Below are 12097 nucleotides of genomic sequence, written 5' to 3'. Positions count from 1 at the left end.
GGCATCTTGAGTCATGGATTATTTTAGAGTGTCTACTATGTGCTGGGGTCACAGCGGGGACCGTTTCTCCACCCTTATGGAGCCCACAGTCTCAAGAGGGAAGACTGACAGCAACCAGGTAATCAAGTGATGTAATTTCAGATGGCTGAGGCCACGCAGTGGGGCTGCAGCTGGGTCCCAGGGTCCTGTGTGTTCGGGTTTGCTGAGAGGGCAGGGAGGTCTCTCTGGAAGGTGGTACTGTTTTCCCTGGCCATACCGTGCAGCTTGTGGGGTCTTAGTTCCCCAACCAGGGATTGAACCCAGGCCCTCAGGAGTGAGAGCATGGAGTTCCTAACCATTGGACAACCAAGGAGTTCCCTAGAAGGTGATATTTGTGCTAGGACATGAAAGAGATAAAGGGGCCACCATGGGGAACGCCAGGGAAGGTGTGCTTGGGAGCAGGCACGGCAAGTGCAAAGGCCCTGTGGTAGGTGGGAAAAACTGGAGGTGTTTGGGAAACACGGAGATGAGCAAGGTCAGAGTTGGGTGAGGGAGGGATACGTGGAGCACCAGGTGGGCTGTGGGAAGGAGCATGAGTTTTAGCCAGAACACCGTGGGGGCATTTCCAGGCAGCAAGTGCCAGAACCCAACTTCAGGTCTTTAGGAGGGCAGATCAGCGCGGGGAGAGGCTCTGCAGGAGGCAGGGGCAGCCTGTGCAAAGGCTTGGAGACTGGACAGGGCCAGAAGCGGGCAGAGAACAGGGAGTTAAAACATTCCCCACCCCCCTGCCCCAGTCTTGTGGTCCAGTGGTTAAGAAACTGCCTCCCAGTACAGGGGATGTGGGTTCGGTTCCTGGCTGGGGAACTAAGATCCCACATTCCAGGGGGCAGCTAGGCCCTCATGTGGCAACTACTGAGCCTGCACATCACAACTAAGGCCTGACACAGCAAACATAAATAAGCAGTTAAGAAAACAGCCACCCCACCCCCCCAATCCCTCCATCATCTCAGTCCCCGTTCCCCAGGTCTGAGCCGGGGCATCCATTCTCTTCCCTCTCATTCTCAGGAGGCAAAGCTGAGTTCAGGGCGGGGCAGGCCTGGGGCTCGGGCCCCCCGTGGTTATGGGCTTTTCCTTCTAAGGGGACCTTCCAGGATTCTCTAGCAGCTTGGGACATGGAGGCTTCAGGCTGGGTCTTGGCCATGTCCCTTGGCCGCGGTTCAGGTCTGGAGCTGCCCGCTCAGGGCTGGGTTTACCGTGCAGTGAAAATGGGTGGTCAGCGAGGCTGGGGGTCAAGGTCACCCAGTACATGGAGGTGAAGCCTGCCCCGGGGAGGGTCACGCTCTGACAATTCTTGGAGGCAGAGGGGACAGCAGGGCCTCCTGGGCAGGCGGTGGGCCTGGTGAAACATTAACTTGTGGCAGCTTGGGGGGTGGCCTTTCCCCTGGCCACAGCACCCTGTCACCCCACAGCCCCTCCTGGAAGCCCCCAGATCCTGCTGCAGCCCCAGCCCCCACTGTCTGTGAAGTGGGTGGTAACCAGAGGGCCAGAGGTCATCAATCTGCTGGGGCAGCAGAGCGTGACAAGTAACTTTCCCAGAGCCTCCAGGGACTCCCTGAAAGCCCTCATGTTCCTGAAGCCATTCCTCATGGGCTCTGCTGTGAAGCCCGCGTCCCAGACCCCAGGGACTGAGATAAATAAAATCCTCCCATCCTTTTCTTTTTGGAGAACAGTTGCTTTACATGTCATGCTAGTTTCCACTGTACAATGAAGCGAATCAGTTTTATGTACACATATATCCGCTTAGGGCTTCCCTGGTGGCTCAGATGGTAAAGAGTCTGCCTTCAGTGCGGGAGACCTGGGTTCAATCCCTGGGTCGGGAAGAACCGCTGAAGAAGGAAATGGTATCCTCTTAAGAGGGTGGCAAAGCATGAATTGGTTGGATAACATCTCTGACTCTATGGACATGAATTTGAGCAAATTCCAGGAGATGGTGAAGGACAGGGAAGCCTGGCGTGCTGCAGTCACTGGGCTCACAAAGAATCAGACACACCTCAGTGACTGAACAACAAATACATATCTCCCGTCCCTCGGGGAACTCCCTCCCACTCTGCCTCGCCACCCCTCACAGAGCACCAAGCCGACCCCCTGTGCGTTACAGCATCTTCCCGCTGATTACCTGTTTAACACATGGTAATGTGTATATGTCAACCCTAATCTCCTAATCCGCCCCACCTTCCCCAAATCCTCCATTCTGACCTCAAAACTGCACTTCCCTCTGCCTTTCTGTCTCCCTTCTCTCTTTCTCTGTCTCCATCTTTCTCTTTCCCACTCTCTCTGGGTCTGTCCTCTTCTCTCTCTGTCTCTCTCCCTCTCTCATAAGCAAACACAAGAACAACAATTTAACGCCTGCCCACTCCGGGCTCACCCCACCCCCCTGTCTCCCGCCACAAACACAGATGTTCAACACTCCTGTCCACTCTGTCTCACACCATCTCCGTGGCACTTTCACACCTTCCTGGTCTCCCTGCCCGCCACTTCCGGCCGGGTCCTGAGGGTAGCACGTGGGTGTGGGTGTGTCCTGCTCAGGGCTGGCGCTCGGACAGTCAAGGGGCTCCACCAGGGGCGGGGACCCCGGGCTGCCTCTTGGGCAGGCTTAGTCCTCCCTTCCCCCACTTCCTGCTGGGTCACAGTGAGCTCAGACCTACCCAGGCCTCTCAGAGCTTGTGTGAGTTTGAGGGGTTCCCAAGTGGTGGGCTGGGGTCCCTGAACTGTCCAGAGCTGGGCTGGGAGATAAATGGACAGCCCGTGGGGCCGGGGGACTTCTTCCTGAGGCTCCTGATGCTCCAAGGCTGCTGACTCCGGGAGGGAGTCGGGAGGGGCTTGGGGAGTACGTGTGGGTGCCAGACCCGCTGCCCCTGGACAGAGGCCCCTGAGGAAGGCCGGCGGCTTTCCCTCACTGGTGCCAGAGGCCTGGCCCAGGCTTCCGTGATTGAGTGTCTGCCAGGAGAGGGTGCAGGGTGTGGGAGTGGGCTCCCTGTCTAGGGGAGTCTCGCAGGGGAATAGCTGGGCTCCCGGAGCCCAGAGATCTCACGTTCACCTCTCCAGGTTCAAAGACACCTCAGGCTTCCATGAGGCAGAGCAGAACGGTGCCCTCCTTCTCGCTAAGCAAGGTGAGCAGTAGCGGTGGGGCTGTGACTGAAGTGGGTGGTCTTGTTTGTGCCGTGGGGGCGGGGGTCCCAGTACTTAGGAACACCCAGAGCAGCCTGAAGACCCGCTTGCAGGTGAGGAGACCGAAACCATGAGAGGCTGCGAGGAGGCTGCTTGCTCCAAGGACCCAGCCCCCGGCTGCAGCCATTGCTTTAGGGACAGGGGACCAGTGGAGGGGCCTGAGGGGAGGGAAGGCAGTAAGCAGGGTCCCCTTGGGTCTGGATACAAGGTTTTGCCCAAAGAAAGGGGGTCTGGGTGTCCTCTGTCCAGGGTGAGGAGAGTGTGAAGCCTCTTGCACTTCCTTTTTTTACAGGGCAGGGAAACGGAGGCAGGAGTAAAAGACAGTAGTGAGTGAGGAACTGGGGAGGGGCTGGGCTTGAATCCCAGGCTGATGTCCGAGCGGCTGGTAAGCTCTCTGGGACACCCACACCCTGTGAGCATGTGTGCTAAATCGCCTCAGTCGTGTCCACCTCTGTGCGACCCCATGGACAGTAGCCTGCCAGGCTCCTCAGTCCACGGGATTCTCCAGGCCGGAGTCCTAGAGTGGGTTGCCATGCCCTCCTCCAGGGGATCTTCATATTCCAGGGGAATCTTCCTGACCCAGGAATTGAACCTGTGTCTTTACATCTCCTGCAATGGCAGGTGGGTTCTTTACCACCACCTGGGAAGCCCCTGGGACTCTATATGTGCTTGTGTTTAAAATTTTTAAAAAGGCTAAAATTGTGTGGCTGGAGAGAAGTCAGTATGAGGTGGTCCCAGCAGCAGGCAAGGTCCCACATATGTTACCTTTCTTAGCCACGCCCCAGCTGCTAGCAGCGGGAGGAGAAAGATAAAGGGGGCGCCAGCTTACAGACGAGAAAACTGAGGCACAGAGAGGTTCTCTCTCCCTTAAGCTGAGTGACCGAGCGAGTTTGAACCTGAGTCTTCAGGACCCTTTTCTGCACTCTGAACCCCTGTCAACTGAGATGAATCCCCAACTGCTCCAATGGCCCAGGACACTCCCTGGCTGCCCTCTCTACTGTGGTGTGTGATCAGACAGCCCTGGTGAACTCCAGCAGCTGGCTCCCTCTCCAAATTGCACCTTCCTTCTCTTTAAAGTGGGGATCTTTGACATTCCCTGAAACCGTCTTTTATAGAATCAGGCATTCCACTTGCACGTGGAGTGCCTCCTGCCCTGGGCCTGGGGACGTAGAGACTCACAGGCTGGGCAGACAGACCTTAAACCAAGAAAAAGGATAACCTCCGAAGGTGGGTGAATGTGAGTGAGGCTTCCCAGATTGGGCAGGGAGGGCTTCTCTGAGGAGGTTACCTTTGAGTTGAAGAATGGATGTAAAGAAGGAGCCAGCCACGGGGAGAGCTGGGGGCAGGGCATTTCCTACAGAGGGCACAGCCTGTGCAAAGGCCCTGAGGCAGGTTTAAGGGAGCAGCCGCGACAAGGCTGATGGTGCTGGGGCAGGTAGAGTGAGGGGAGAAGGAGGAAGGTGAGAGGCAGTGGTGGGCAGGGCATGTGGGGCCTCTGGGGCCGTGGTGAGGGGTGTGGGTTGTGATCTAGGGGTGCTGGGAGCCACAGGAGGGTCAGGAGTAGGCAAGGAACAGATTGGAGGCTAGTCTTAGAGGCAAGACTGGCAGCCAGAGCTAGGGCATATCAGGATTCAGAGACAAGAGACATGCACAAACCAGGCCAGCTTCTCAGCCTCTCTGCAATCTTTTCCCCACCCCCACCCACCCCCACTTCCTCCGCTAGGCCTTCTGGCCCCACTCCAGCCTCTCAATGAGGAAAGCAATTAGTCTGGAGTGGCCGGTTGATTAATCTGGAGCCGAGAGGCCCAGAGGACCCTCCCCTCCCCCACCTGCAGCTCTGAGCGTTCCACCCTCCCGCCACCCTCACCCTACCCTCAGCTGGATGAGGGGGAAGCGGTCGGGCTGGATCCTGGGAGTCGGAGCTTTGCTGAAGGACCAGCCCCCCCACCCACTGCAGGGCTACCGGCTGCTCCCTACAGGGCCTGGCTTGTCTATTTCACCCCCAAACAAGCCATCTCCCCACCCCAACGAGCCCAGATCCAAACTTCAAGCTGCCTCCTCTGGTTTCTCCTGGGAGTCATGTGACGCCCAAATGGAACCTAAGTTCACCAGCTCTTTGGTGCTTCCTCCCAGACCTTCCCCATCTAGGTCGTGGATGCCCCACCCACCCAGAGAACTGTGTGACTAGTCACCCATTGAAATCATGAGTTATCTTTGAATCCCCTTGAACAGCCTATAGCTATGGCCTGCCTCTCAATCACCAAAACATGTCCCAAATCCACTCATGGGCCCCAGGCTGGTGCATGTACCCCCCACCCCCAGATGCTGCCCCAGCCTCTATGCTCCCCCAATGGTCCCTGCTCCCTGGCAGGCACAGAGGCTCCTTAAAATCATAAAGGGAGGGACTTCCCTGGTAGTTCAGTGGATAAGACTCTGAGTTCTTAATTCAGGGGGTCCAGGTTCAATCCATGGTCAGGGAACTAGATCCCAAATGTCACAACTGAGACCTGGCTCAGCCTAAATAAATAAATAAAATATGTGTGTTTTAAAAACTCGTAAAGCAAGTGATGTGTCTTGAGAGCTCCCAATCCATACCCAGAAGCAACACCCAAGTCATCACCCCACCCCTGAGGCCCTACATCAATTTCCCACCAACTTACCTCCTCTCACTCCATTCCCGCCTCCCCTCACTGTTCATCTAACCTGCCAGCTTGATCCCACCTCAGGGCCTTTGCATGTTCTGTTCCCTCTGCCTGGTATGCTACTTCCCTAGCTCTCCCCTGGCCAGCTCCTTTTCGTCTTTCCAGTCTCAGCTCGAAGTCCTCTCCTCAAAAGACCCTCAATTACGTCTGAACAACACTAATGGCCCCTCCCCAATCACACTCCCAGTCCCTGCCGTGGTTTCCTTTTCTTCCTAGCACCATAAAACTGTCTTTTTGTATTCAGTGAAGAAACAAATGAACATAAATGTGGGCAAGTGATTTTTCCATCTGGAAATCAGTTTCCTGAAGAAGAGGCAGCTGACGTCTCCATGGGCCCCCCATCCTGGGAGGAGCCCACTGTTTCCATGCTCCCCACCTTCAGCTTTCCCTGCACATCCTCCAGCTGCCAGGCATCTTCCCTGGGGAACCCAGGATGGAACACTTTGGTTTCTGCACTAGAATTCAGATGCCCCTGGGAGAGAGGGATGACGTGTGTGTGTGGGAACAGTCAGGTGTTCCACATCCTAGGAGGATCAGATTCGTGCAAAGAGCTGAAGGGAGAGTGGGGAGTTGAGCCACCCCCAGCTGCATGACCCTCAGCAGTGCATTTCCTCTCTGAGCTTTAACATTCTCCTCTGGGACATGAGAATAAGAGGGACCACCTCACAAGGAAGGAAGTGAACCTAGGAGAGGTTCAACTGATGTCCCCTTCTCCTACCTTCTTCCCCATCCCCCTTTGCCCTGGCTCTGGCCCAGTTTAGCTCTCTGGTCTTGGCCTTCAGGGCTTCCCCAGTGGCTCAGTGGTAAGTAAAGAATCTTTTTGCAATGCATGGGCCACAGGAGATGCTGGTTCGATCCCTGGGTTGGGAAGATCCCCTGGAGAAGGAAATGACAACCCGTTCCAGTATTCTTGCCTGGAGAATCCCATGGACAGAGAAGCCTGGTGGGATACAGTCCATAGGGTTGCAAAGAGTTGGACACAAGACTCAAGTGACTTAGTATGCACGCACACTTGGATCTCAGTTTCCCTATCTGAATATTGAGTCTGATGGTGGGGACACACTCACTTGTGTGGTGCAGGGACAGAGCAGGAGGAGGCTGGTTCTGAGCTCTGCCTGCCTCTCCCAAGTTCTCATCTGTGCCTTTGGCTCCTACCCCTATCCCCATGGCCGTGGGTTCCAGTTTTGATGCTACTTCCTGGGGTCAGCACTGCAGACAGTTCCCAGCCTATGGCTGGCATATGCCTGCTGAACAATTCTGTTTACCCAGAGCACGTTTGCAAACACTATCTCATTTAATTTTTGCTGTTCAGTCCTTCCAACAAGAAACCTCAGAATCCAGAATCTCATCTCCACCATTTCCTTACCACCTGCAACCTTGGGCAAGTTACTTAACCTCTGAGCCTCAGTTTTCTTGTTTGTACAATGAGGATAATTGTACAAAATGGTCTCATTGTGTTCTTGTGAGCTGATCCATGAGGGATCCTTAGAACACCACGTATGTGGAATGAGTGTGTAAGAAAGAGTAGCTATTGGTACTGTCATTATTCACTTGTTTATCTACTGCATGTCTTACCTTTATATTTTAGTAATAATAAGACATGCTAGAATACCATTACAGAGCATATTGTTATAATAAATAGTGATATATATATATTAATGGTATAAACAATAAATATGCTGTATATGAACTGATTGATAAAAAATATTTTTTCAGTGCCTACTGTGGGCCAGGCACTATTCATATCCTGCAAGGTTTGAGATTCACATCCCCATTTCATTGGTGGGGTAACTGAGGCTGAGAGAAGGAAATTCACTGAGGGAAAAAGAAGGACTGAGATAGAACTCTCTGCATCAGTCCAGGAATCTGGACTGACAGAATGTCAGTTCCTGGAAGAATGTTTTCTGGAAGAAACAGAATGTGCAAAGTCTTGGAGTCCAGGGGATCAGGTGCATGAGCTGAACATAGATCAGTGTGGCTGGAAGGTGGAAGGGGAGCCTGGAGAGATGGGCAGGGGCTTGACCATACAAGACCTGGTGAAGATATCTCAGAGGTTTCTTGTCCCCAGGGTTCCAGAGAGCTCCCATGCCTGGGAACTTGCTCATGTTTTGCTGCTGTCTCCCCAGCCAGTCCGGGAGCTGGCTGATTCTGGCTTGGCCCCCATGAGTCCTTTTGGCAATGGTATCATCCGGATATGCTTCTCAGGGACCCCATTGCTGCCACCAGTGTCAAGCCGCCTCAGGACCACTGCAGATGTGGAGCCCAGAGCCTGTGTGGTGTTCAGCATCGAAGCTGGAGTGAACTAACAAAGCCACGGCCTGGCCCCAGGCAGGTCAGGAGGCTTGTGGGGATCAAGGGGGGCTGTCCCAGGAGAAAGAGAGTGCCTTATCTAGCTGGATCTTTCTTTAACTTGTTCAACAAGCATTATCAAGCACCTACTGTGTGCCAGACCTCATACTGGGAATATAGCCATGGGCATATAGGTGTTCACAGGATGATGGTGGAGATAGACTCATGCTAACTGGAGAGATCAGGGTGATAAGGGAGCCCAGAGGAGGCTTCCAACCCAGCACTGTGGAGGGATGGGGAGGGGATGAGGAAGGAATGCTAGGAAGAAGTGGTATCTAAGCTTAGCCTAAAAGATGAAGAGAGGTCAGCCAGGAGGAGTATAGAGAGTGGTGGTCTAGTTGCTAAGTCATATCCCACTCTTGCAGCTCCATGGACTGTACCCTGCCAGGCTCCTCTGTACATGGGATGTTCCAGGTAAAAATACTGGAGTGGGTTGCCATTTCCTTCTCCAGGGGATCTTCCCAACCCGGGGATTAAACCCAGGTCTCCTTCATTGCAAGCAGATTCTTTACCGACTGAGCCAGAAGTGTATGCCAATCAGAAGAAACAGGATGTATGGAGTCTTGGACTCAAGAGGATCAGCTGCATGAGTTGAACATAGACCAGTGTGGCTGGAAGATAGGAGGGGAGCCTGGAGAGCTGGGCAGGGGCTTGACCACACAAGATCTCATGGGGTATAAGGGGGAGCAATGGGTAGGTTTTCAAGGGAGTGAGTTGATCAGATTGGCATTTTTAAAAACTTCCCTGTGGCTACTGTAGGGAGCACTGTCAAGAGCAGAAGTGAAAATAACAGGAGTCCAATTAAAACACCTTGGCAGTTCTAGGCAGTAGATAGTGGTGCCTGGACCAGGGTGGGAGCTCTTGGCTGGAGAGAAATGGGCAGATCCAGAAATTATTTATAAAACAGACACACCAGGCTTTGGTGGGTAGAGAGAGGGGGTCTGGTGTGGACAGCCCTAGTCTTTGACCCTTCACATGTGACACTCCTTTTCATCCTTGTAACAAAGCCAAGAGATGGGAGCACTGTCATTATCCCCATTTTCTGGAACAGAAACAGCTTTGGGGAGGGAAAGCAAGAGCCAGCCAGTGCCAGAACCCACATCCCCCACCAGTGGACCAAGTTGTCTCCCACTATCAGCTTTGGAGGCCAGGGGACTGAGCCAGATGTAATGGACAGAGAGGAGCAATTTGTTTGGCACCACCCAGCAAGACATGTAGTATTGTAGCTGGGGCTCATTCTGTCTGATTCCCCAGTACAAGCATTTTCCATTTTTCCTACTCGAGGACACAACTAGGCTAGATGATAGACAGTCTTCATGGGAAATATCCTTGAGATGTCCTTGTGAGCTCTCTGAAAAGACCAGAGCTCTTCCTACCCCCAAATCTGTTGCACCAAATGGTCCCAAATACCTCTCTGCCTCAGCCCACACCCACCCTCTTACACCTGCTCTTGTCCATGTCTACTTCTGTTAACTGTGATAGAAAATATGCTCGTCCTCCCTTTGCCACTTCCCAGAAAATTACCCCTGAGATTAGAGTGCCTGGTGGGCAGGGCCTTGAGTTTCTAGAACTAGGGGAGGGAGGGGCAGGCCTGAGATTTGAGAGCAGGAATTGTGGCTGTAAGGAGGGGCCCAGGGCGTCAAGGGGCAAATGAGATCCTGCCATTTCCGCTGAGGGTCTGGGCGTCAGTGTGGTTATAAAAGAGTGCCCCTCTCTACCCACCCCAGCCAGAGGCAGCTTCTTGTGTGTGCACCCCAGGCATTGGAGCACCCTTCCATAGCCCTTCCCCATTTCTCTTTACTTCTCCGATTCCTGCCCAGCATGTATGGGGCTTTTAAGATCCCAAAGAGATCAGAGACCTCTGAAGACCAGAGCCCTTGATTCTGCTTCCAGACACCTCTTTGCTACAGTCACAGGGGAAGGCTGAAGACCCACTACTGCTTTCAGCATTTCCTGGCCCATCAACACCCTGGTCTGGAGGTCTTCCTGAAACCCTGTCTGTCTTCCTGCACCGCCTTCAGAACCGACAGGTCGCGGACAGCTCCTCTCTGTCTCTGCCATTCGGAGCTGCTGAATCTACTACACTTTCAGCATCAGGAGTAGGATCAATGCTTCGGTGCTGGGGGTTTCCAGAGACTCTGATTCCCTGCTCTCTGTTTGGCTGAAAACGGAAGGACAATTTCTGTCTTCACTCCAAGTCCATGTCTTGAACCTATTTCATTCAGCTCTAGAGGGGACGGCAGACCATTCTTGGCGCAGGGGTCCTCCCCAGCCTCTTTCTCCAACCCCCACCCTCAAGTTCTTGTTGCCCTGCGATCTATCCTTCAGCACCACCTCAGTGAGGACAGCTCCTCGGGATCAGCCCCACCTCGAGCCCCTGTTGCTACCTTTTCCTGCCTCAGCACCTTCAGCGTGGACAGCTCCTCGCTGTCGTCTCCACTCTTGGCTCTGGCCGGGACTTCGGCTCAGACGCTCTCGCCTCCCGGGGACGGCTCTCGCGCCCTGCTCTCCGCTCGCTCCCCAGTTCTGGCGCATGGAGACCGCGAGGGTCCAAGAAGGGCTAGAGGCATCCCGCGAGTTGAACCGCGCTCGCAGCCGCCAAGGCATAGCCAGGGCCCCGAAGCACCTGTGGCGGCAGCCCCGGCGCCCCATCCGCATCCAGCAGCGCTTCCACTCAGACCCGGACAAGTCTGTGGGCCGCAGGGAGCGGGACTTGAGCCTTCGGCCGGCCCTCGAGAAGTCGCGGCGCTCCTGGCCCACCTCCTTCCGCAGGCGGTAGGTGGGCGGGGGCAGGGCCCTCCCGCGGAGCGGGGGAGGGCGCGCAGGGCCTGGCGGGAGCAGGGGAGGGTCTTTGCTTTTCCAGCCTGGTGGCTGCGCCCGGTGCTTTAGAGGAAAAGGCTGTTTTACGCGGGGGTGGAGCTGGGGGGCGGTGGTGTCCTGAATGCTTACGGTGTGTGTGACCCCGTGATGCTGCAGCCGAGGATGTGTGGGTCTGAGCAGTTGCGAATCAATGTGTGCTCCGAGCTGTTGTCCACAGCTGGCTGGGTCTCTGGGGGGCGGGGTGTGTTCGGCTGTGTGCATATACCAGCTAATTATGCGCTTGTATACCAGTTATGTGCCTGCTTGAGTGTTTCCCCTTGTGTCCGTGTGTGTTAGCGTCTGGGTGTGTCCTCGCTGTGATCCAGTTGGGTGTCCAAGGGTCCTCCAGACCCTGGATTGTCCTCGGGTGTTTGTGGGGTTCGTGGTCACAGAAAACATTTTAGGGGAGCTTGGGCTAGATATACTAGAGGGCCAGGGTCAGCTGTCTGCTGTGCTGGGGGGGAGGAGCCTCCTCTCTTGCATATCCTGCCACACACATACACACACACACTCCCCCGTGCGCGCGCGCGCGCGCACACACACACACACACACACACATCCCCTGCTGTCAGAGGGAAGCCTCTTGGGGAGCCTGAGCACAGGATGTTTCTTCCAATGTGAGAATGAGGAGGAGAAGAGGGGAGCAGAGGTGTGTAGGGGGCTGCTCCTGATTCATATAAACTGAGAGAGGGGGCAGAATTAGACAAAGGCAGAAGGGAAGCACAGAGAAACAGGGGCCTTGGGGGGCCAGAGAGGTCTCAGCACCACCAAGGAGCAGGGTCCGGGAGTCCCAGGCCCTCCTTGGATGGGTGTGTGTGTATGTGTGTAAGTGTGTGTGCTTACACCTGTCAGACTCTTTGCAACCCCCTGGACTACATGTGGCCACCAGGCTCCTCTGTCCGTGGGATTTCATAGGCAAGAATACGGGAGCGAGTTGCCGTTTCCTCCTCCAGGGGATCTTCCTGACCCAGGGATTGAAC

This window comes from Cervus canadensis, chromosome 4 (genome assembly GCF_019320065.1).
Source record: "Cervus canadensis isolate Bull #8, Minnesota chromosome 4, ASM1932006v1, whole genome shotgun sequence".
Classification (NCBI taxonomy): Eukaryota; Metazoa; Chordata; class Mammalia; order Artiodactyla; family Cervidae; genus Cervus; species Cervus canadensis.
The sequence above is the reverse complement of the archived record's forward strand: the minus strand, read 5'-3'. Positions refer to the sequence as shown.